This window comes from Lepisma saccharinum, chromosome 3 (genome assembly GCF_977018435.1).
Source record: "Lepisma saccharinum chromosome 3, izLepSacc3.1, whole genome shotgun sequence".
NCBI classification, from domain to species: domain Eukaryota; kingdom Metazoa; phylum Arthropoda; class Insecta; order Zygentoma; family Lepismatidae; genus Lepisma; species Lepisma saccharinum.
The window spans coordinates 25,989,458-26,014,697 of record NC_139231.1 but is presented as its reverse complement, the minus strand read 5'-3'; the positions used below and the strand labels follow the sequence as shown (position 1 = coordinate 26,014,697).

At 42.1% G+C, this 25,240-nt stretch overlaps 1 protein-coding gene across 4 annotated transcripts in view; it reads left to right on the top strand.

Moving 5' to 3' along the window:
* Window positions 1-25,240, top strand: part of LOC145984942 (bumetanide-sensitive sodium-(potassium)-chloride cotransporter-like) — a 418,353-nt gene that overhangs the window by 81,451 nt on the left and 311,662 nt on the right. The gene's annotated exons all lie outside the window — the stretch shown is intronic.

The following is a 25,240-nucleotide window of genomic DNA, read 5'->3' as shown; positions in this document are numbered from 1 at the left end:
TTCTCCAACTCGCGTGTAAGGGTGCACTAATTTGTGGCCATTTGATTATATTAGTAAACAGCCACTGTTGCCAATCTGGCTGCTTTGAAACCAGATCTGACACTTTTGTGCTCTTATTTAGAAATAATTACAAAATGCTCAAAGGGGCTCCTTAGTCCCAAATATGGCAAACTTTGAAGAAAGATGTTTTTCTCATCATGAAAAATTCCGGGGAAGGTGGGACTTTCATGCCTTCTTGAAGCATTAGTTATACGTAGCGTCGCCAGAAATGTTTGTAGGAGTAAGGGGTCAGACCACTGATAAAACGTGAATAGTATTGATTGAATAAGGTTATTTTACGCCGCATTTCTTCCGATTTTGGCTAATCGCGACGATAAGGAAGAGTGATGGTATGATGAAATTGATGAAGGGACACTTACAAGGAATGCCCATGTTCAGTCCGGGATTCGAACCCTGGCGTCGTGACGCGCTGTGCTAACCACACCGCCACAGAGGCCTGCTAACGTGAATAGTAGAAGTAATAATAAGAATAATCATTATTATCATGGTTATGATGATAACTATTTTTATACAATAACAGCTATTTTAAACTAACTAAATTAAACCAATGTTATTCCAAATTTATTATTACATTCGCGGGGAAACTCTTCTACTCGATCCACCAGATGTGTTAAAAACCAGCACAACTGTTTTCTCATTTTTTTACATATCATACGCTTACACACATCGCTCAAGAAAAAGCTTTAAAAATTGGGCAATATTTACTCATGAAGTTCATGTTGTATAGCTTTTCACATAAAACTTTTTTTTTTTGTATTTTTAAAGCTTTGTGAACATTGGATTAAATGATAGAGTATTTTTTTTAAAAAAGTTGGTTCCTGTATGTTACACTCAATTTTCTTTCGATTTAACTCATTCTTACTTTAATATACCGTTCTACGTAATTGTAACTCACTGAACTTTTTTATAATTTGAAATCAAAGATTTTTCAGGGGGGTCGATGGACCGGTTCAACCCCCTCCTCCCAACGCCATAGTAGGCTATACGTATACCCTATTAAAGGTAATGCTTCCCCTGCACATTGCAATATGCCGTGAAGACATATGGGGATGTCGAGGTAGTCCCCCACACATTCACAATCTCGGCTCGTTGTGAAAGTGATGTCATCAGTAGGCAGCGTATTTTTCGTTGGGAAAAACTGAATAATATTTATTTTTTTGTTTTAAAAACAGTGGAAATACTTTTGTTTTTGGTATCCCTTGTTTTTTTCTAACATACTTCTGAATTTGTTTTTTCTAACATCTGCAAGCGTGTTCCTGATAGGCTGCAGGCAGTTTCCTACCAACTACACTAACGTCCTTTACTGTTTTGCAAAGCAGTTGTGTGGAAGTTTCCGGTTTTTCTACAGATAAACGCCACACAGAAAGCTTACATTTCCAGAGAGAAACAAACTTCAAATTATTTTGTAATCACTCATCTCTCAATAAATCTTGAAGTATCACAAAGTATTTAATCTATTTTATGCAATACCTCCAAAACATGCGTTTACGCAAAGAATTCGGAAACTTTATTTTGTCTGGAATGTCTAAAGTGTGTACTTTTTATGTAATTTCCATAGAAATATGAGTTTTATGTGCTAAAGGTAAATTTATCCATTTTTGTGTGAAATAAGATCAGTTATATTACATTGCAATCATATGGTTGGCACTACTACTTAATATGGCCGACTTCCGAAGCAAGGAAAAGAAAAGAAAATCCGCTCCCTGAGTGATCACTGATCAGTAAAATTGACCCCCTTCTCCCAAGTACCCTACAACCTTTCCATGATGCCTTCCGTGTGACAGACACCATACTTAAAAAATGAAAAAAGTAACAAAAATCACCATTGTTATTCAGACAAAAAGTAAATTGGTAAGGCATAAGTGAGGAAAGAAGTAGAATACGAAAACAGATGTAAGATACTTATGTTTCCTTTGAAATTTGAAATATTTTATTTGTTAACATTGAGAATGTTAGATGATTGCATTTTGTTATAGAACCATAGTTGTGTTCGCAAATTACTGAAGAAGATTTTCCACTTTACATTCTGCAATGAATTTAGATTAATAAATGGTATTGTCATTATATTTAATAAGCTCAGCATAGGCAAATGATTAACGCACTCGCTTTTAGTGTGAGCGGTCCCAGGTTCGATTACCTGGGAGAGCTACAAATTCGTGAGTACAATTATAGCAGAATCCGGTCTCCAAAACTCGAAAACAGCGGCGACGGGACACGATGCACTGACCACGCGTTATCCAACGAAAGACCGCTTGACACGTTTTGGCCCTCAACGGACTGTTTACGTCACGGAGGTTTTTATTCTAGTTATTAAAACCTAAATTCACAATTATAAAGTAATAAAACCTATACATTCTGTTGTAGTACCTGCATCATGTTATAAGTAGGAGGCAACGCATTAATGACTTTATGACACTTCCTTGGTAACTTCAGCGCCTTGAAAGTAATTTTTAGCAATTTAAGTGTGATTTAGCTTACCCGGTTTGGCATCAATGCCATCGGTTGCGAGAAGGAGTTTTTGTACGTACATGAGGACCTTTTTTCCTTCCTTTTCAATTATGTAAGCAAGATATTTCCTTCATTATAGTGACCAGACGTTCTCCTTTTTCTGCTGTTTTTTTCCTTACCCTTTGCCCAGTGCGATAACAAGAAGTTCGAAAGAAGTTAAACGTACAATCCTATATTGGGACCACAAGCAAAAGAAACGCGCGCCCTGTGCATCGTATTCGCGCGTGGAGGGGAGCGATAGAGCGGAGGGATGGAGGGGAAGATGCGCAAAGGTTTCTGTCGGTTTGTCGTCCCACTATAGAAATTTCAGGCTGAAAGTAAATTAGCATGTTCCCGTTACCGTGCGGTCACACTGGATTTAGTTTCGACTGAAGTTTTGTTCTGAAGGACGTTCTGGTGGTGACGTCAGAAAAATCATGGTGTGTTGATCGAATTCGATGCGCGGAATGTACCGAAATGCTGCCTCCCCGATGTCGTTGGTAATCTAAGGGTTCGAAACCCGGTGGAGGCACATAGTGTTTATGATCGCACTTTAAACTGTAGACCCAGTCCCGATTAGCCTTACTGTGCATAAAGTGCACTTAAAACACCAACTCAATCAATCAATCAACTATTGCGGTATTCCACAATGTGCTTACCGAAGAGAAACTTGCCAAATGCGCTATCATATCAGTTGAGGGGATACGCACATCCAATTTCCCCGGCAAGCGGTGTGGTTCCATCCGCTACAGGGGCACACGTTCGACCGGCACAATAACTAAATTAGACACTGTAGTGAGTACTTTGCAATTTTAAGTGACAGTTTCCTCGTTTCCGTTCGTGAGCCAAGTCAATGAATTTTTAATTGTCCACTATTGTCGCCCAAATCAAGGGAATAAGTCAACTATAAAGAGAACACTACACGTTGGCGAATTCAGCCGAAAAAAATCCAAATAATTTGGTTCGAATCGATGTTAGGTGATTATGGGCGTGCAGGCCTGTTCCAATTTGACCATCCGCGTTTATGTACAGTCACCGCCAATAAAAATTGAACACCTAGATCCTAAAATACTCGCTACCCTGCTTGGCGTTATGTGAGTCCACTCATCGGTCTAGAGTTAGGGAACACACACAACACCTTGAATGGAATCAAGCATTTCAGGATCAAGGTATCCCATTTTTATTTCCGATGACTGTACATGGTGTTGTTTGTTCTGCCGGGTACGCCAGTGTAAAACCTAGGCCGAAAACGAATACACAGAACTGCGGGAGAAAGTAAACCCTTACTAAGTAACTCGTTACTTGCGTTCTTTTACTCCTCAACTCTATTTGTGACTGTATAAAAAAAAACATCTCTATCACAATAGTTAAATAATAATAATTAATAAATACTAGCCTGTAGGGAACTATTTTCTAATTTTACTTTTTCTTTTTCCAGGTGAGTGATTGCAAAGACCATTCCAGGATTTCAGGTTTGTAATTAGTAAATAAAATATCTAAATAATACTAACTTTATTAGTAGCAGACATGGTGTACAGGAACTACAATTTAACGTAAGCATAATAAATGGCATTTTAAAATGTAAGTGAAAATATTGCACTCCAGTTAGTTCAGCCACGAGGAAAAGATCTTCATAATTCAAGGTGGCGGACTTTTTCAAAATGGCGACCGAATTAGTAATGTAAACGGCTTATATCTTTAACTATTTTCATGTTTTTTATGACATATGAAAACCTTTAGTTATGGTTGAGTGCTGATTAAGAAATGCAAATGCAAACTTTTTGTGCAACTGCGTGATTTTCATCCTTTTTTTTTCTTTCATTCATCGAGGGAAATTACCTTTCTTAAATCGAGGGAAATTTCTTTACATGTAGCAACACTGTTCTCCAGTACAGGACATACACCCGTTGTCTCGTTGCAATGTCATCTGTTCTGTTTCCAGTTTCCGCAGCGTCTGGCATCAGCTGCGGAAGTAGGAGGAGCTAAAAATAAACGACCGACGTAGAGCCGGAACAGTGTTGCCAACGAATGCAATTAAAAAGGAACGAAGTCGTACCTACAGTACAACTACTTTCAAGGACCTAGATTTCCGAAGGGTCCAGTATCTTTTCTTCTTGCCCTAAAGTTGGTCAAGACCTCATGTTCGAGTCGTTTGTTTGAGTTGCGTTTTAAGTCCACTTTATGCACAAATAAGCTAATCGGTACTGGACATATAGTTTAAAATGGGATCCGAACCAGAGTTGTTAAAGGTCCGGGAACCCATAATTTCTAATGGGTTTTATTGGGTTCCGCTGTGGGACAGGAACCTTTCTTCTCGCACAATTTAAATTTGGTCCAAGTTGCTTATTGTTACACTGAAAAAAGGTTCCTGGACCGTATTTAAATTGATCCAGAAAAAGGTTCCTGGACCGAATTGAAATGATTTAAATATGAAAAGGTTATACACTGTCTAGAACTCATTTACGTTTGCTGATTTTCTCTCCCAGTCCGGGATTGAATTTATTTACAATTCCTGGACCAGGGTTGACCGATCAAAAGTTTCCTTCTAAAAATGTCCGCGAGTACGTTTTACATTGGAATGTCACACTGCGGTTGTAGACAACGTAGCACAGGGAATAAATCAAAACGCTGTTGTTCTCTAGTGGGCCAGGTTCAAAAACTCCCTTGTCGAAGAGTTACTGTACATAACGCAATGGACTATATTAGTGTGGCTCACATTGAGTTCAAACAAACCCGTCACATGTTGCTCCGACATTCGATCCAGGAACCGCAGCCAATAGGAGCCGTCGATGAGGTAATGTGAGGCTGCTTGTTCCCAGCAGATATTACAACAGGGAAGGGCAGTGCTGCTACAATCAATTGAAGGAACGCGCGCGAGGATAAATCTTTGTTTACATTCAGTAGTAGCAGCGTGTTGGCATTGGTGGCATGGGCCTCTCCGATGGCGCAGTGATAGCGTCGTCGCCTTGTAATCAAGGGGTCCCGGGTTCGATACCGGGTGCAGGCACATAGTGGTTCGGATACCACTTTACACTGTGGGCCCAGTCCCGATTAGCCTTTAGCCTTACTGTGCATAAAGTCGACTTAAAACACTAAATCAATTCAAATCAATCCAATCCATTGCTGCTATGGAAGAAACGTTTAAATTACGCGATATTTTTAAATATTGCAAATGCGATGTGAACTCCATGAACTATAACAAAGGTGAAGCTGTGCTGAGAATGAAGCATTTAATTATGATAGGCAAAAATAACAAGGAAAACGCAGACGAAACTAATGTATACGCACTTGTTCTTCAAAGCAGTGCTGTTTCTCTGCACCTCGGTTTTAACTGGGGCTCTCACAAATGATCTGAAAATAAAGCAATTCACCTGTATTGCAAAGCTTGGACAGGAGAAAAATGTAAACATGCCGTTGCAGTTATTTCCCCAAAGAAGCAAGCTGGTTTAATAACAACACATTATAATAATAATAAAAACAATAACAATTTAATTGAGGCTATCTTCACTGAAAAAGAACTTACTGAATGAAACAGCAACATTAGCATGTCGATTTCCTTTTTCTGACTTACCTTTATGATTACAGACATTAATCAGTACTCAAACTATTTTCATCTTTGCACTTAATCGATTTTCACCTGTTCTAAATTTCATACATAATACATTGTTTTCGAAAAAATATTCATAAAGAACAATTTAAAACTTACTTTCATGTTAATAAAATCATCTTTCGGAAAATAAAGTGAACAGACTCGTGCATTCTTCGTAATTTCCTCCTTGCCCCTTGCCGCATTTCAGTTATCCCTACATGCCAATCTTGTCAATCAGTTCTGTTTTCCCTGATTTATTTACAAATTTCATTTTGTCGATTCCACGGAGTGGAAAACACATGTAAAGCTTTTCACTTGTCCTGACCTACAGAACGATTTAGAGCAAAAAACTGAACAGTAGACGTTACTTTTTCGCATGATCCCCATGCTTTGAACGGCTTCAACACAGCGAAGTGTCCTACATGGAGTGGTTCCTGAAAATCTCATCAGATGGCATATCGGATAATTTTAATCGCGAATTGTCACGATGTTCCAAGGTTCGAGTTCTGACTTTGATCTGTATTAGTCTCCCTTCATTTCACTCATCTCCTCCCATCGTTACGATTAGCCTAAACAAGCAGAAAAGCGACCTAAAATGAGAAAATGTATAAAAAAATAAGAGTATATATTATTGTTTCCAACTTATTCCTGACCAACCGACGCGTGTGCTAGGGAATATATTAATTTCCTATGTTGGTTACAATGCCTTTTGCCTCAGAACTGACTAAGTTCAGAAAAAGGGATTGGAGATGACTTAGAACTAGATTCCGTTTCGTATTTTATAAGCTAATGCAAGAGTGCAGGGCCTCCCGATGGCGCAGTGGTAAAGTCATTGCCTTTACTGGCTCGAACCCTGGTGGAGCCACATAGTGGTTAGGATCGTACTTTAAATTGTAAGTCCAGTCCCGATTAGCCTTTATGTGCATACAATGGACTTAACAAACCCAACAATGACAAGAAGAACAAGACTGCAAAAACGGACCGGATCTAGTTGGAAAATAGAAAAGTTTGCAACACTGATTTGGAAGATTTTCCGCACGAGCATTTGGTACCTCGCGTTGTCCAGGAAACATTATCAACCCTTGCCACATGGCAGACGTGTCAGAGCAAGGTAGATGAAAGTAATATTCCACGATACTCTTATCTTCCAATTGGCCCATATGCGAGAGGAAGTGTGTTTAAATTTCTGCTTGAATCGTGTCTGGGTAGTAGGATGGCTGCGTATTTCAGGCAGTGCTAAAATGCAAGATAACGCATGCTGTAAATTTAGTTTCTGTTATCTACTTGCAAAGGGTTGCGTAATATTTTATTGCCAATAATTCACAAATCTTGCCTGTTTGTTCGGAACAAGTTTGGTCTTTCTCTTGTAATAGAATCAGAGTCAATAAGCCAATATGGCGCGTCACTAAAGTATGGCTGACACTATTTCCGGTCTCCGAAGTTGTATGAGCCCAGGCTGGCTGCCCCGTACGTCTGGTGTGACGCGTGGGACACACCGCCTCAAGGGCCAATCACTTTCTCCATAAGTCAACGTTGTCACAGCGTTGCCAGGTGCGGCCAGAGCAGGAAGGCAATATCCACGCAGTTTTGCTACAATCTGAGATCAGTTGTTCCCTTTCCCAATTGTGAACTTACCCTTTTTCATCCAGTTATTCCCTTCACATTATGATTGTTATTAGCTAACCAATAGCATTAAAATAAAAGTGAACAAACAATATTTATATCAAAAGGAAAATATACAATATTCGATTCTTTTTATGAGAGGATATACTAGATTTTCGCGTGTACTATTTGTGTTTGTATAATTTTACGTGAAGATTGAATAACATAATGTTATTGATTCTTCCCAGTCCAAATTTAAATTAAAATTATTATTATTATTAGGCTATTATATTTGTCAAAACAATGCATATCACAAAAAAAACTAAGAAGAGGTTCAATGTGCCAAAGGGTGTCTCGTCCCCTGTTTTCGACTTTGATTTACAAAGGTATGGCAACTTTAGTCCCCCTGGATGAATGACCGTGACGTCATATGACGTCAGTCATCATCGAGGGACTCTTAAGCACTTTTTTTTTTGCTCGATTGTCTAATAGTTCGCACGGGTGACGCTAGATGGCTTACGGAATTTACTGTTTCTTCGCTCGAGCGAATAACGCTCGAACAGGCAAACGATCGGTAGGCCTATACGCTAGAAGCCCAGTAGTTCACGTACAACCGTAATTTGTCTGTGGTAGTGGGCCCTCAAATATGATTCGTGAAGTGAAAGACGCAGTGAAATTGCAACTAAAGTGAACATAGTCATCATCTCCATGCTAAAATGTAATTTAGGCTATCTTACCAATACATAGCAATATACAGGGTGTCATTTTAATGGCACCCACGGACCACGGAAACGTATAGAGGACATCAAAACAAACAACTTTTTTCAGTAACATTTTTCTCATTGGCGCATCGTTTCGGCGCTACAGTCGTTCAAAAAAAGCCCGTTTTGCCGCCTGAATGCTGGCAACCACACACACCATTTAATTGCATTTGTGACGTCATATCCCGTCGTGAAGCGATGCGTTCCAGGATTGCCAGGAACACACATATTCTGTGAAAAATGACAGCTACAATCAGCCACATTATGTACCGCAAAACAAAACGAGAAAAGTTCTCTAACCTAACAGGAAGTAAGCAAGCGATACGAAAAATGGTAGAAAGAAAATAGAATTCAAGTGGAAGTGGTCATATCCAATTTTGTCTCAGCTTACATGTCAAATATTTGCAAACCTAGTTACCAAGTTGGCATCTACAATTTAGTCTATCCACTTCGTCCTTCTGATACTAGTTGTCTGTGACACACTGAACAGATGACAAAATAGAAATGAAGGAACTCAAAATTCCAAAGGTAAGCAACACATAATATAATATATATTCAGGGCATTATGAGGCAAGTGATAAAAATGGTTGAAAATACAGGGATATAAGTAGTAGTAATACAAGCTCCCCGACGATTGTGTTTATCTATGCACCAGATACACATGTAATAGTTTGCAACTGTGAACAGGGCAGTATATTCGCTACTTATTTATAATTAAATTGTTACTGTTGTTTAACGTGTTTTAGCCATACTGTAACAACGTGAACCTCGGATACTTCCGTTATCAGCACAAAAGTACCACAAGGCACCTGGTTACAAACCAGTAGATAACCTTGCAACGAGATTTGCAAATATTTAACATGTAACTGGGCGTAAACAGCCACATGTAAGCTCTAAGTCCAATAAAATTTATTGTTGTTGATATTTGACATGTAGGCTGAGATAAAATCCGATATTGACACTTCATTTTGAAGACGTTTTTACCATTTCTCATATCGTTGGTTCATTTCCCCCTTCCTCTGAGATGACTGCTGATCTTCTGGCAGTCAGAAGATGTCTGCCTATGATGTTCGGTGTACTGGACGCGTTTCTCGCTTCGTTTTACAGCTAATAATGTGGTTGGTAGTTTGTCATTTTCACAAAATGTGTGTGTTCCTTGCAACCCTGCCGTGCGCTGTTTCGTCGCAGGAAATGACGTCACAGATACGATCAAATGTTGTGCTGGGTTACCAGCATCCAGGCGGCAAACGTTTTTTTTCGAACGGCTGTAGCGTCGAATCGACGGACCAATGAGAAAAATGTTACTGAGAAAAGTTGTTTGTTTTGATGTCCTCTATACGAATCTGTGGTCCGTGGGCGCCATTAAAATAACATCCTGTATATGAAAATGAATAGATGAGTATGGGCTGAAACTACCAGCACTAATTTTACACATATTGTTACGATTATTGTCACATTGAAATGATATTTGATATTCTATACAGGATGGGCACAAAGTCTCGTGACCCCCACTAATATATGATATGGTATGATGTATACCAATCCAGTATTTCACAGATGATACCCCTACATCTTAACTGTCACTAACTGTCCAAAGGGTCCGTTTAAACCCGATCATTTTTGTAACACAGAATTATTCGTCGCCATGTCCTGTGTGACATCTTCCTCAACATTGCTGGAGTAACGTATGTGAACGCTCTCCGCACAGAGTTTTTCAATTCTTCAACCGTATCATAACGGTCCTTGGCAAAAATTTCCTTGATAAAACCCCATACTGCATTGTCACTCGTTGTGAGGTCAGGGCTGCGTGGTGGCCAGTCAAGTGGAGCCGGTAAGGCAGGAGACCCACGACCAATCCAACGTTGTGGAAATACTTGATTGAGGTACTCGCGAACTCGAATGGCAAAATGAGCGAGTGCACCATCTTGCTGCAACCAGCATGTCTGCCTAACCCCCATGTCTGTCAAGAGGGGTACAAACCAATTACGGAGCATGTTCAGATATTCATGCTGATTCACAACATCGTCCATAAAATGAGGACCATAAAGGCGTTTACTGTCCATGCCCGCCCATATCATGACATGAGGAGGGTTGTTCTCCAGTTCTTCGTAAAAATAAGGGTTTTCCTTTGACCAGAACACAACGTTTCGTGCCCGGGAGCTCCGATAAATGGCACACTCATCACTAAAGATTACTCTCCCCCTCCTTCGGTGACGTGTCAAATGTCTGAAGCAGTGCGGCACATGCGTCCTTCCTGCGCATCAAGTCATTGTCCGATAACTCATTAACACTCATCGGTCGATATGGTCGTACCTTTAAATCCAACTTCATGTGCTTAGCGTTGTGGACCGGGGTATGCCCAGTTCCGCGGATCGCTTCCGCGTCGACTTCATTAGGGATCTTACCACGGATTCTCCCACCTCTCTGCACTGTTCCTGTCTGGTGGACGGTCTGCCACTTCGTGGTTTGTCCTTCACGCTACCGGTGGTAAAAATCTTCTTTTCCCATCTCAGCAATGTGAATTTGGGAAGAGGGGCTCGTCCAAACCGCTGTTGGAAGTCTGTTCGCACATTCTCCAATGTTCGTCCAGTTCACTCCCTTTCCTGAACCCAAAAGCTGGCAATCAGGCGTTGTTCAATGGTGTAGTCACTTGTGTCAGCTATGATTTACACCTGCAACACGCAATATATACATGCATTAGAAGAAGTCACAATATGGAGGGGGGGTCACGGGACTTTGTGCCCACCCTGTATATTCAAGCTAATCACGTTCGAGCGTGGGAGATTCGATCGAGTTTGAGCGAGCGAAAGTGGTTCGGTGCAGTACTCTACTAGGCACCTTTCGGCAGCAGGACGATAGGCGAGAAGTCTCGAACTTTCAGAATTCGTGGAAACAGCTTTTCGGCAAATTCTCGTCTTTTTTATCGTAAAACAATATGATATATGGCGAAAATACTGGAAAATCACTTGGAAGTATCTATTAAAAATAGATAATTCTGTGCATTGCACCGTGCTATGAAGGCATATACGGGCCATGGAGGTAGGGCCCACACATTCTCGATCTCGGTCATACTAGAGATGATGTGATCATCACAATCCTCCCTCCATCTTTAACCCCTAGACTTGTCCCCACGTAGCCATTGATTAGCAGCTGGGTAAGCCCCAGAGCCACCATATGTAGGATTATTGTCTGAAAAAATTCCATCTGAGATCTATCCTGGGAATCGAACCTGAATCTTTGGAAGCCAGACGCACTACCGAATGGACTATCGTGGATTAATGGGGATTAGATAAAATTGACGAAGTGAGGCGGGGGCGTGAACCTGGAAACCTCGATGACAATATGAGTCACTTGCTCAGCATGGAGGCCGCCGCATCAAATATAGGAAAAGTAATTCAGCGTACTTTTATTGGTACTAGAATAGAAGGGCTTTTGTCATTGATGTTTTATTACTGTATAATATATTAATCAACTACTTGAAGGAGCTTATTCAATTGAACAGGCTTTTAAAATAAAGTTATCCTTGAGTTTCTCCTATCATTTTAGTACCAGTGCATCGTGATCTTTCAAAAATTGCGTGCTGTCAATTCGAGGTCATTGATAATTATCAAACATGAATTATTTGCCAAAATGGAAAGAAAAAAGTAGCCTGGAACGGAAGCAAGGTCTGCACTTTTTATATAAATTGAACCCAAGGTCACAGTGTTCATAACTTTACTAAACATTCTAATTTTTAAACAGTATTATGAAATTTAATTACATATTATTGTGTTGTAATCTCTTTCTTAGATAATAACAGCACTTCAGTTGACGTTTGCTTTAGTTTCAAGTACTTTTAATTTAATTAATTTCAATAATGCAGGAAGAGCATTTCGCTTGAGCGCCAAATAGTTCGCACGGACGACGCTAGATAGCGTACGGAATCGAAAACTTCTTCGCTCGACCGAAAAACGCTCGAACAGACAAAACGAGTGGTATACGCTCGAAGACCAGTAGTGCAGGTATAACCGTAATTTGTCTGTGGTAGTAGGCTCTCAAATATGGTCGTGAAGTGAAAGACGCTGTAAAATTGAAACTTAAGAAAGCATAGTCATCATCTCCATGTTAAAATGTAGTTTAGTCTATCTTACCATTACAGTGATGTATGAAAATGAAACAGGCGATTGTGGGCTGAAACTGCCAGGGCTGTTATTTTACATACTTATATGTGTCTACGATTATTGTCACATTAAAAGTATATTCCAGGGTGAGAGACTCGAACGAGTACGAGCGAGCGAAAGTAGTTCCATGCAGTATTCTACTATAAACATCTGTGTCCTTACCATGAATCGAATACGATACCACAGGCGAGAGCATTAACCAGTAGTGTTTTCAGACACTGTTAACCTTGATACTTCAGGTGGTAAGATGCCCTGCCACACGGAAACTGGAGTTCCTCCTCTGCTGTTTCTGTTCGACGTGCCGGGTGTTTAGTGCCATACCTGCTTTTACACCACCCATGGTCTCAAGCTCGGTAGGGCCGGACTAGCCCACCGGGATACCGGGCAAAATCCCGGTACGCCCTCTCGTCTCGGCACCCTTCCCAAAACACACACTCGGAGCCCTATTTTTTATACTGCACGCAATTTGTCACGGATGTAGCAGTGGTGAATAAACCTTTCCTTTGCTGTTCCCTCATGGGCTTAAAAATAAGAAAGCAGGGCTGAATGGTCTGCCGCCTATTGAAAATAATGACTATAAAGGATTAAAAAAAATCAGGACTTTTGCCGAATTTTTACTTAATTTTTATTGATAGTTTTAAGAATTTGAAAATATATTTCGTTTTAGTATTGTGTTTAAATTGTTGTTTAAACTTTAATGAAGCAACCTGACACTTATTATTTTGTTTTCTATGTTAGTAACAAAAATTTCTTAGGTCCTCTTTTAATATATAAAAAATGTGAATACCAATTCAACCTTTAGCCGACCTCCGTGGCAGAGTTGTTATCAATCATACCACGCTACGGCACCTGGCTTCGAACCCCGACCCGGGAATTGCCGTTCTTTGTGAGTGTCCCTTCATCATTTTCAGCCAATAAAGTGGCAGAAAACCGAAGTAAAGAAAGCAAAAAAATCAATAAAAAAATCAATCCACCCTTTACTGAAGCACTAGGCCATTACAATGAACGACTTTTTGGGCGCCCTGTCGAGGAAAATTTCCAGCGCCCTCTTGGCAGTCCCAGTCCCGCCCTGGTATGGGTACTTCCTTTAAGTGTCCTTTCATCAATTAAATCTAATTATTAGGGCTATGATTTTTATGACCTAAAAATGACCAAAATATGCAAAATAAAATATGCTGTTATGGCCTAAAATTTTACAAAATATGCACTATAATTTGAAAAATATGCCCTTATAACTGGACTGTTTCAAACATCAATATCTGAATGCTGAGATATTTTCACATACGTTCTATTCTTACTCCACTTTATGGGCCCTGAGTTGCAATGCACAATGAATACTGTCTGTAAATTTTCAAATAAAAATGAAAAAGGTTTTGCTACAGTAAAAAAAAAAAAAAAAACTCTAGTAAACATGGGAGTAAGAACGAATCCACTTCGACAATGGCTGTATATTTCTGGAAAATGAAAAAATATGCTGAATATGACCGAAAATCCATCAAAATATGCTATATCACGCAAAAATGGCCAAATATGCCAACATATGCCCTTAAAAAGCGCCTGAACGTAATTAGTTTCTTCATAATATGAATTTCTATATGTTTCGGGAACACATCACCCTTACCAAAAAAAATATGCTGTCATGAAAATGCTAGCCCTACTAATTATCATTCTCCTAATCATGCCCCTTAGTCTAAAGAGATAGAGAGGAGATATCAAATAGGAAATGCAATGGTCTCCTCGGTCTCCAGATACAAACCTTATGTATTTTTTATGTGGTTCTCGTAGTAAGCGTGATTCTAGAAAATACATAATTTCAAATGATACTGGTATTGTCATATACAGGGTGATTCTAAAGGTATAGTACAAACGAAAACCACAGATACCTCCCATGAAATAGAGACGAAAGTTCCCCTTCCACTTTGCCGAAATATGCCTCCGTGTGGAGCTAGACAACGCCGAAAACGTGTGAAAATGAACTTCACACCTCTGTACAGCCAGTACCAGTGAAGATAGAAAGGCGGAACAAACGAAGTCAAAAGGAACACCAAAGTCGCCCATCCGAAAAACACTAGGCGGCAGCTGCGCAACGCATGCGCATGGGGTTCCACAAAGGAAATAGGAGTGTCCCGCAAGACAAGTGAAGGGAAAGGGTAGCGATCGACAACGGTAGGGAGAAAAGAAGCTATGAAGCATGAAGTAACAATTGCACAGCGGGAAACAAACACCATGACTGAAGCAGTGCAGTCGAGAAAAGTAGTGCGGGGTTGCAGAACCACGGGAGGACGACGTAGGATGTAAAAACACACCGAGAATGCAAGCAAAGTGGTCCGTGACACTCGACAGGCAACAGACGCGTACATGGTTCGGGGCAGAAATGGCGGCGCTGGCGGTGCAGCGCAAGGGGAGTTCCCAAAGCACAGTGGGGAGACACCGCAGCAAGAACAAAGCACGGTTCAACAAAAGAGAAAGAGGACCGGACGGGGAATGGTACCTGCCAAGGAGACAACAAATGCGGGACGAGGGATTCCCCGTAGCAGCACCGAGGGGATGTCACACAGAGGTCGTGTGCCAGCAGGACAAACACAGCAACTACGGGCACAGGAGGTTATTGCTAATGAAAGGTGCACGTACAGATAGGACCACGTACCCCGTACTGACGTTGTAACAAACGTCGTAATGGGGCCCAATCAGCCTCTTAGAAATGAAGCCGGAGGAACATCGCTGGGTGGGAGCGGGCGAAAGGCTGCTGAAGTGTCGTACGGACCCCACCACTCCGTACGGTGGACGACACTAATGGACGAGGTCGGAATGTTTCCATCCCGATCACCAGGTCCACCGTTCCCAGACTTGACGCAGCTGCTTGCTTCCGAGCGCAACCCCAGCCGAACAACTCGAGTCCCTCCTCGGCCGCAGCCTTCCGTTCCGAAACCAAGCGTGGCCTCACACCACCGCAGCCGCACACTGCCGCGTGGGTGTGAGACCGGGCCGAGCAAGGCTGGACAGATAAACTGCGTGTGACAATCGTGTAATGAAGCTACGTGGGGGTATGCACGTCTGTTCAACTGCTGGGTTACCCCACATTGGTGTACACAAACACCACACGATCGTACGTAGTGCTCCCCGTCGGCTCGAGCAAGACGGACGAAGTACGTGTTGTGGGTGAATGGGGCAAGAATGAAGGACGCTACATGTGTTCCACGATGACAAGGCCCCAGAGTACATGGCCCCACCTGACGGCAGTGGTCAGGTAGTGAAGAGCACAGGCACGGGTGGCTCAGGAACGTCAGCTGATTGTACCACAGCGCCGTGTGGACGTGTGGGCTGATTGGAAGTGCAGCGTCAGGGAGCGTGTCAGTGAAAGAGTGTGGGAAAGAGTGTGGTGGTGTGCTTGACGTACGACAATTGAGTACGTTGTTTCGAAGCCGTTGTGACCAGTGTGTGTGTGTGTGCCACCTGTGCACTGCAGTACAGTATTCCATAATTGGCACTATCCTCACCGTACCATGGAACGCTACACATTTGTAGAACTGAGGGACATGCATTTTGTCTACGGCCTTGCAGATGGCAATGGCCGAGCAGCTGCACGCCTTTATCGCGGACGGTATCCGGAGAGGCGACAACCCGACAGCAGGTTGTTTTCGAACGTGCACCGTACCCTTGGTGAATCGGGTGTGTTACGTGCAGGCCATCATGTCGGTCACCCAAGACATGTGCGCACCGCGGCGGTCGAGGAGGACGTACTTGCTTGCGTGGACGACACACCGTCCACTAGCACCCGTAGCATTGCACGTGCAGTGGGAGTATCACAGTTGACAGTGTGGCGTGTCCTTCATGATGATCTGCTGTATCCCTATCATCCACAGCGAGTCCACGCGTTGCAGGCTGGGGATTACCCACGACGTGTGGAATTCTGTCAACGACTGTTGCAGTTTTGTACCGACGATCCCCGTTTTTTGCGCCATGTGCTTTTCACGGACGAGGCAACATTCACCCGTGAGGACATCTTCAATTGCCGAAACAGCCATGTGTGAGATTATGAAAATCCACATGCAGCAGTCGAGGTGCACCATCAGACCCAGTTTGCAGTGAATATCTGGGCAGGTATCATCGATGAACAGATTATCGGTCCATACCTGCTGCCACCACGTTTAAATGGCCGCCTCTATCGCACCTTTCTTGCATCAGTCCTTCCAGAGCTGCTAGAAGATGTACCCCTCAACGTGCGACATCGTATGTGGTTTCAATTGGATTGAGCGCCTGCACATTTTGATGGCACAGTGCGAACCCTTTTGTACCGTACCTACCCACAGCGCTGGATCGGCAGAGAGGGCCCCGTCCCCTGGCCCGCCCGTTCGACTGACCTCACACCAATGGATTTCTTCTTGTGGGGCCATGTGAAAACACTCGTCTACGAGACCCCGGTGCCTGACAAGGAAACATTGGTAGCGCGGATACTTGCAGCATCGGCCGAGGTGTGTACCATGCCAGGGATTTTTGATAGGGTTCGCCAGAATTTCCTGCGACGCTGCAATGCCTGCATTGAATGTGGTGGTCGTCAATTTGAGCAACTTTTGTAACAACGTCAGTCCGGGGTACGACTACGTACTACGCACTATTCCTATCTGTAAGTGCACCTTTGCGTGGCAATAAACCTCCTGTGCCCGTAGTTGCTGTGTTTGTCCTGCTGGCGCACGACCTCTGTGTGACATCCCCTCGGTGCTGCTACGGGGAATCCCTCGTCCCGCATTTGTTGTCTCCTTGACAGGTACCATTCCCCGTCCGGTCCTCTTTCTCTTTTGTTGAACCGTGCTTTGTTCTTGCTGCGGTGTCTCCCCACTGTGTTTGGGGACTCCCCACGCGCTGCATGTGTTTGTTTCCCGCTGTTGCAATTGTTACTTCATGCTTCATAGCTTCTTTTGTCCCTACCGTTGTCGATCGCTACCCTTTCCCTTCACTTGTCTTGCGGGACACTCCTATTTCCTTTGTGGAACCCCATGCGCATGCGTTGCGCAGCTGCCGCCTAGTGTTTTTCGGATGGGCGACTTTGGTGTTCCTTTTGACTTCGTTTGTTCCGCCTTTCTATCTTCACTGGTACTGGCTGTACAGAGGTGTGAAGTTCATTTTCACACGTTTTCGGCGTTGTCTAGCTCCACACGGAGGCATATTTCGGCAAAGTGGAAGGGGAACTTTCGTCTCTATTTCATGGGAGGTATCTGTGGTTTTCGTTTGTAATATACCTTTAGAATCACCCTGTAGAGTCTGCCAGAGTACACAAAGCATTCTGAGGTGAATTTCGTTCTATTGTTTCTACCCCCTGCACAGTGCAACATGCCGCGAAGGCATATCCGGGGGTGGAGATAGGGCTCCACATATTCACAATATCGGCCATTTGTGGAGGTGGTGTGATCATCATCACTCTCCTGCCGCCATTACTTCCCAGGTGTGCTCTCAGGGACCCATTTATTCGAGGCGGGGAGAAACCCCAGAGCTGCTCCGTACAGGAACATTTGCGGAAAAATCTCACATGTAATCACACACCCCTGGAATCGAACCGGAAGAAAAGAATAGCCATGCTGTTGTATGATTCTGCGAAATTACGAAAGCCTCCGGTCACGATCATTTCAAATCTAGAAATTCGATTGTACTGTTTAAGTTTCACGGAAGCAAGGAAGTCCCTCAAATCTACCTGTATTTTCAATCAACTCTGACAGCTTTATGCGGAAGTGTTTGGTTCAACGTTCTTTTGAAATATGGATAACAGTGCAATGCAAGAGTTATTTCGAGAGGACAAGTAGCAAGAAAAGGTCGGCAACCTCCTGTAAGGGAGGTGACCAACTGAGAGGTAGAATTAGACTTTCCCAATTTAGCCTGGTAATTAGTAAGGTCCAGATTTTTATGTACCCAAAACATGCGAAATATTTATGTACATAAATAAGTGGACAAAATCACTGAATTGATTTGATTTGATTTAGTTTATTTTACTTCGCGTTTTGTGCCTCTTGGCTAATTTGCGAAGATGGGGATGAGTGATGAAATGATGAAATTGATGAATGGACATTCACAAACAACCAAGCCCGACCGGGATTCGAACCCGGGACCCTTGGCGTCGCAGCGCGATGTGCTAACCACTCGGCCACAGTGAATTGATTTTTACCACTTTTGTCTAATCGTGATGTTGCGGATGAGTGTTAATAGGATGAAATTGATGAAGAGACCTCACATAGAACATCCATGCCCGGGCCGGGATTTGAACCCTGAACCCGCCGTCTCGTAGCGCGTTATGAATACCACTCCACCACGGAAGCCGGCAAGATTACTGAACTGTGTAAAAAAAATATGTAAGTATATTGAAATGATTAGTAATATTTTCTGCTGTCTTTGGTCATTTCCTTCAGGCCTAGTACCTGAAGTCATTGTTTCCTTAATCAACAGGGATTATGTGAGAAATGTGACAGTAGCGAAGAACGAAGTACACACAGAACTTTCATATTTAATGAGCGATTATCGTGGCTTGAAATAAGATTAAGTCAAAGTAAGGTGACAGGGAAGTCACAATCAAAATTACCCAGTTTTTATTTGGATGTTTCAGAATGTCGTATATTCATTCATATTGAATTTTATTTTGACCGTTTGTCCCAGAAATATACCTGATTATTCAGTGAAAAAACGAGAAATAGTGCAAATATTGTAATCTATGTAAAATATGTAAAAAATATGCAAAATACTTAAAAAATATGTAACATGAAATTTAAGTATATCATTCCTAACATCGTAATTTGCCGACATTTGTTATTTTTTCTTGGCTATATACAAAGGCAGTCCTCCTCCGTGGCCGTGCGGTCAAATGCTCTTTGCTTTGGACTGCGACTGCAGGACGGCATGGGTTCAGTCTCTAGGTTCTTGACCTGTGTATAGGACCGGTGGCAACCCACCATCGTGAGGAAATTGGGGAGCTACGAGTGAGAAGCGTAACCCGGTCACGGATTTCTCCTGTAACGGCTGGGGGTTCGACGTGCTGACCCCACCTCACTCCATTACCGGTTGAAGATCTCCACACCTCTATAGATAGGATTGTGGGAGGGAGACTGGCAATCGGGAGATAGGCCAAGGCTATTACGGGCTCTCTATAGCCACGGGTTATTATTTTATTATATATACAAAGGCAAAATATGTAATAAAAAATGTGGGCATGGTAGTTAGGAATTTGTTGTCGTAAGTAGTTAACGAATATTTCGCGTAATTTTGCTTCTGATTGTCCCGTACTTATTCTTTTTAAGGAACATATTTTAAAGTGTTGGCTAGAGATGCTAAAGCGAAGTTCCGTTTTGTCTTATCTTGTGAATTAAAAACAAAATACTTTATCGTTCTCGCCTCGGTCTCGAAGAAAAGTCTTAATATTGTCTGTAAACTCTTGAATTGTAATAGAAGTGTAAAAATACTTATAAAAACACACTTGGTATGCACAGCTAACTGTTTGCACGTTACGCAGTGTATGTATACGTATTTGAATATTCTTATTTTAAGTCACTTTCTTCCTGTACGCTAGTCGCGACCGTAAGTTTTGAGTTTTTGCTTTAAGTCCACTTTATGCGCAGATAGGGTAATCGGGACTGGACCTTCAGTTTAAAGTTGGATCGTACCCACTACGTGCCTCCAGCGGGTATCGAACCGGAGACCCTCTGATTATTAGGCTGCGACGTTACCTTTGCGCCATCAGAGAGACCCTACTTATGTTCTTTCCTTTTACGCTCCTACCAGAATCTTGAACAGTCTTTCTTAGATTAGGCTTATTCTTCAGACCATTCACCACTGCGTTTTGTGCCTTTTCCTACACATTGCCCTTCTAGATCCTAGTATGGATGCCAGACACGTAAAGACACATTCAGCAATAACCGTGAGTATCTCGCAGCATTCATCTCCCCACAGTTGGCTTCTGGTACTTGCAAAACAAGTTGTCGCCTCAACCTGCGGCCATTCAAAGCGCAAAAAGTCTAGAAACATTGAGTAAATCCATGGACCTTGACCTTTCTGCATAGACTCTTGTAAGTTGCTTTCTCGGTTTGTTTTGCGCAATTGGAGAAATTATAGGTATAGGGTGCCCCAAAAGTAACGCAGGATTTAAATTATGCGCTTTTTTCCCCTCAGGGTTGGCAACGTTCTGCGAGGTCACATTTTGTATTAAACGCGTTGCGGTTAGTCGAAATGGAGTGTTACACGAAGGAGGAGCGGGTGACGATCATTAAAATTCATAACAAGTACGGAGAATGTTTCGCTGATACTGTGCGCAAATTATTTGACATTTTCGGTAGAAGTTTCTGCGTGAACAACAACTGTGAAATGACTAGTTGAAAAATTCAAAGAGAAAGGCTCGGTTGGAGACAACAAGAAAACAGACCGACCTCGTACCTGCCGTTCAGCCGAAAATATTGCCACTGTGAGTGATTGTGTGCTGGAGTGTCTCGAAACCTCAGTGCGCCGTCCGTCACTGCATCTGGACATTTCAAAAAGCACAATGCAGCGGAGGGCATTTGTCAGATATCCTCTTCCACATTTAATCGCAATGTTTGCCCTTTCAAATATTGTAATAACTTTGCCATCTAAAAATAAACAAAATGTTTGTTTTTTTCTTCGTAAATGAAATGTCTGCGTTTCTTTTGGGATACCCTTTATAACTTTGTGGGAGCAAGAGGGGCACTCACCCCCCGAAATTTCAGGTTTATTAAGATTTATAAGCTAAGGATATTTTTAACTTCCTCGGTACTGAGGTTCATATCCCCCCCACCCTTTAGGCCCCTAGTTAAGCTGCTGTAGAACTATTTATTCACTTGGCAGTTCTTTGGTCATTCTTGCACGCACTTTTGCACTGTTGGGGAAATACTCCATTAACCACGAAGTGCCAATGATCTGGTAAGCACACTTTCTCTTGGTGGAACGAACTCTACATACCGTTCCTAGTTTCTCTTGTAACATCTGGAATGTCAATGTGGTGTTGACAGTCCATTCCAGGAAACAATTGGATATTGAGTATCTGTCACTGGTAATAAAAATGTTATGTTTCGACGTGTCAACCAAGAAACGTCGGATTGGAATTTTTAAGTACGTCTCATGTGATATCAACTTGCTGTGACTGACTCCTTCCCTATCCTGATGCCGAAGCCACGCCCCTGCGCTATTACAACGTTTACTTGGGAATGAAGCGGGCGTTGACACAAAGGTATCTATGCAGAAAGCGACAATGGTGGAATGATTGACGTCTCGAGCTACCAATCAGAGGTGATTATTAGAATGACGCAATACTAGTTGAATTGATTACTGTTAAATTGTTTTGAATTATTTATGTTGTCATAGTACAGGTGAAATAATGATTGGAATGACATAAAGTGACACAGAAGTATTGTTAGGTTTCTTACAGAATTTTTACGTCGTTTTTCTATATCTGTATGCCGCTACGAAGAGGATGAATGATGAACTGAAGATGCAGGTGATGGAACAAACAAAATGATTCAGCCATGCTTCGCCACTGATCGAACATGGTACCTCTAGCTGCGTACCGAGAGTTGGTTCAGTCTCGTCTTGTCTGCTTTTGTGAGTGTCTCTCTCTCCCTCCCCCTCCCCTCTCTCTCTCTATCTTGTCTCCAGGTACAAACGTGTCGTTTTTTTATCAGTTCTTGAAATTGCACTTCTTATAAATATACCTGACAAAGAAACGTCGATTTTTGAATGAGGGGGCAACTAGGGACATTTAATTACATTTGTGCATTAAAGGCCAAGATTGAATTATGATTTAATCAATGTTCCGTAGCTACTGCATACTTACCGACCTCCGTGGCGTAGTGGTTAGCACAGCGCGCTACGACGTCAGGAGTCAGGGTTCGAATCCCGCCCTGGACATGATGGGTGTTCTTTGTAAGTGTCTCTTCATTAATTTCACCATATCATCACTCATCCTCACCTTCGCGATTAGCCAAATGTGGCAGAAAAGCGAAGTAGAATAAAATGAAATCACACTCCGTACTTGTGCGATTTTCTTTATAAATTTGTGAAAAATTGAAATTTACGAAAAAATCGTTATTAGCATAGTTATTTTCAGTAGTGCGTAATGCATATCTAAACATATAACATTTCAAACAGTATACAATAAAAACACATACTAGATCAACTTTTTCATGCAGAAGAAAGAGATTAGGTACACTCTTTACCAAAAATTAAAAAAGATAAAATCTTATGAAACAATTTACAGATCGTGACATGCCACGTTTAAAATAGTGTAATTTTTGTGATAACCTGTAAAAGCTTCTTACGTTATCAAAAGTTTCAATTGGTTCATTCAAGAAGCAATTTTATGAAAATCGGTTATTTTGTGTTCCCAGAGCACTCTACTGTGCATTGCAATGTGCCACCAAGGGAGATGTTGAGGTGGGGGGTCCACAAATTCTCGATCCCGTTCACATCGGAGGTGATGTGATTAGCACCACGCTCCGGCTGCCTGTATCTTCCTCAGAGGTGAAAAGAACTTACTGGCTGCGGGCCTTTGTTTTGTAGCGCCACGTAAGGATGGTCAAACAACGAATCATTTTTACTAATCTTCTGCCTTTACAGTAGGATGGACAGCAGGTGCTTGAAAGTACGGGGTGAATACGGCGTTGGGTCATCTGGCATGATCCTGTCCTCATGTCACTTGTCCCTTCTCGTGGCGTCATGGCGATATTCTTTGGGAGGCACCGTATCTGAATTTAATGAACCACTTTACATAATTTTATTCTGTTTGCATAAAACATGAAGGAAAGTGTGAGCATATGCGTTGTGCATGTAGGCACGCGCTATACAATGAAACATATGACTACGCACATCGCGTAACGCTTCTTGCACATAGGAGAAGTGCGTGTCCGGTAGCTTACCTGTTGTCTACATTTTCTATTCGGACGCCCTTTTGTCACTGAACTAGAATCGGTTCTTCACAGCGGAAACCAATCAGGTCAGCGAATCGATAACTACAGTTGCCACAGTTTGCTTCTTGACAAATGACGGGACCGATGATCGCTTCATTTGCATCCCTGACACTCCGCCATTTGTTGAAAATAAGAAGCATAGAAGTTTGTGCTGCAAGGGAATGTCATCTAAAATGAGTGTCAGGTCAACCCTAAATAACATTAAATATGAAACTTAATTTGCGTTAATTATTAAAAGTAAAAGTTGTAGAGGATATTCGAATGAACGCGAAAAGTTCAAATCGAAGCAATGTTTTCTGAGACTTTTTTTTAATATTTTTTTTTTAATTTGCGTGAAGGAAATTGGAAACTTTTTATTAGGGATAATCGAATATCGGATATTTTCTATCCGAATTTCAAGTATCCGGATATCTGAATTGTTCGGATATCAGTTTTATCGTATGTACGTTTTACGGCTATCCACATACAGTATTCTTTAAATTGTCATGTTCGTATTTCACTGTTCGGATTTTTTACAAGTTCTTCAGCAAATCTGCCTCCCCGGTGGCGTGGTGGTAACGCCGTCGCCTTATAATCAAGGGGTCCTGGATTCGATACCCGGTGAAGGCATATAGTGGTTCGGATTCGACTTTAAACTGTAGGTCCAGTCCCAATTAGCCTACCTGTGCATAAAAGCGGACCTAAAACGAAACTCAACCCTTCATCAAATCTGTACTATTCGGACATCCAAATTATCCGGATATTAGGATATCCGGATTATCCGTTGCATACGAGATCGGATAATTTGAAATATGGATATTCGTATTTTGTGGCCATCCCTACTTTTTATTAACGAAGAAGCTATTATTACAAATTGAATCCACTCTTGGTAGCTCACTACGCGTATTCAAATGTGGGAAGTAGTTCCATGGCTTGGAAGTTTATTCATCTCTGCCGTGGGTATTGTGAAGGAAAGGTCAAACATGTGCTGTAATAAGCTAAATAAAGTCGAGTACTGTGGAACGTGAAGTTGTAACAAGCACAGAAACTAGTATTTAATTACACTTTCAACATGTGAATTGCCTCCAACAGTTCAGCACTTATTAAATCTTCCGTGCCGTTTGCCTCCAGAGGCTGCACTGTTTTTTGTCAAGGAATTACGTCTGGAATTCTAGTTCGGGTTTTGCCTGACCATAAATGGAGATGGTTTACACAGTGTCGCGAGGGAGCATTATCCAAAAGTAGCTTGTCTGGCCCCTTTGCTTGTCTTGGTGGCAGCTCCGACCGTTGAATGGCGTAAAGCCACGTGGTCTGCCTTGGCACCAAGATAATGGCGATTGTCGCTCTTTCGCGGGAACTTACCAATGCCATGGTTGGGTTAAGGAAGAGGGAGGGGCGATCATAAGTGGACATCTTAGTTTTTTTATGTAAGGATGTGCACAAATATCATCCGTGATTACAAACAGGCCTGACGTGGTCCTTTGTCCATGCAATTGTTTCTACACAGATAGGCTAATAGGGAACGGACCTACAGTTGAAAATAGGATCCGATCCACTTAGCAATGTACTTCCACCGGGTATCGAACCCGGGACCCCTTGATTACAATGCGACCACCACGCCATCGGGAAGCCACCACATACATAGTACATCCT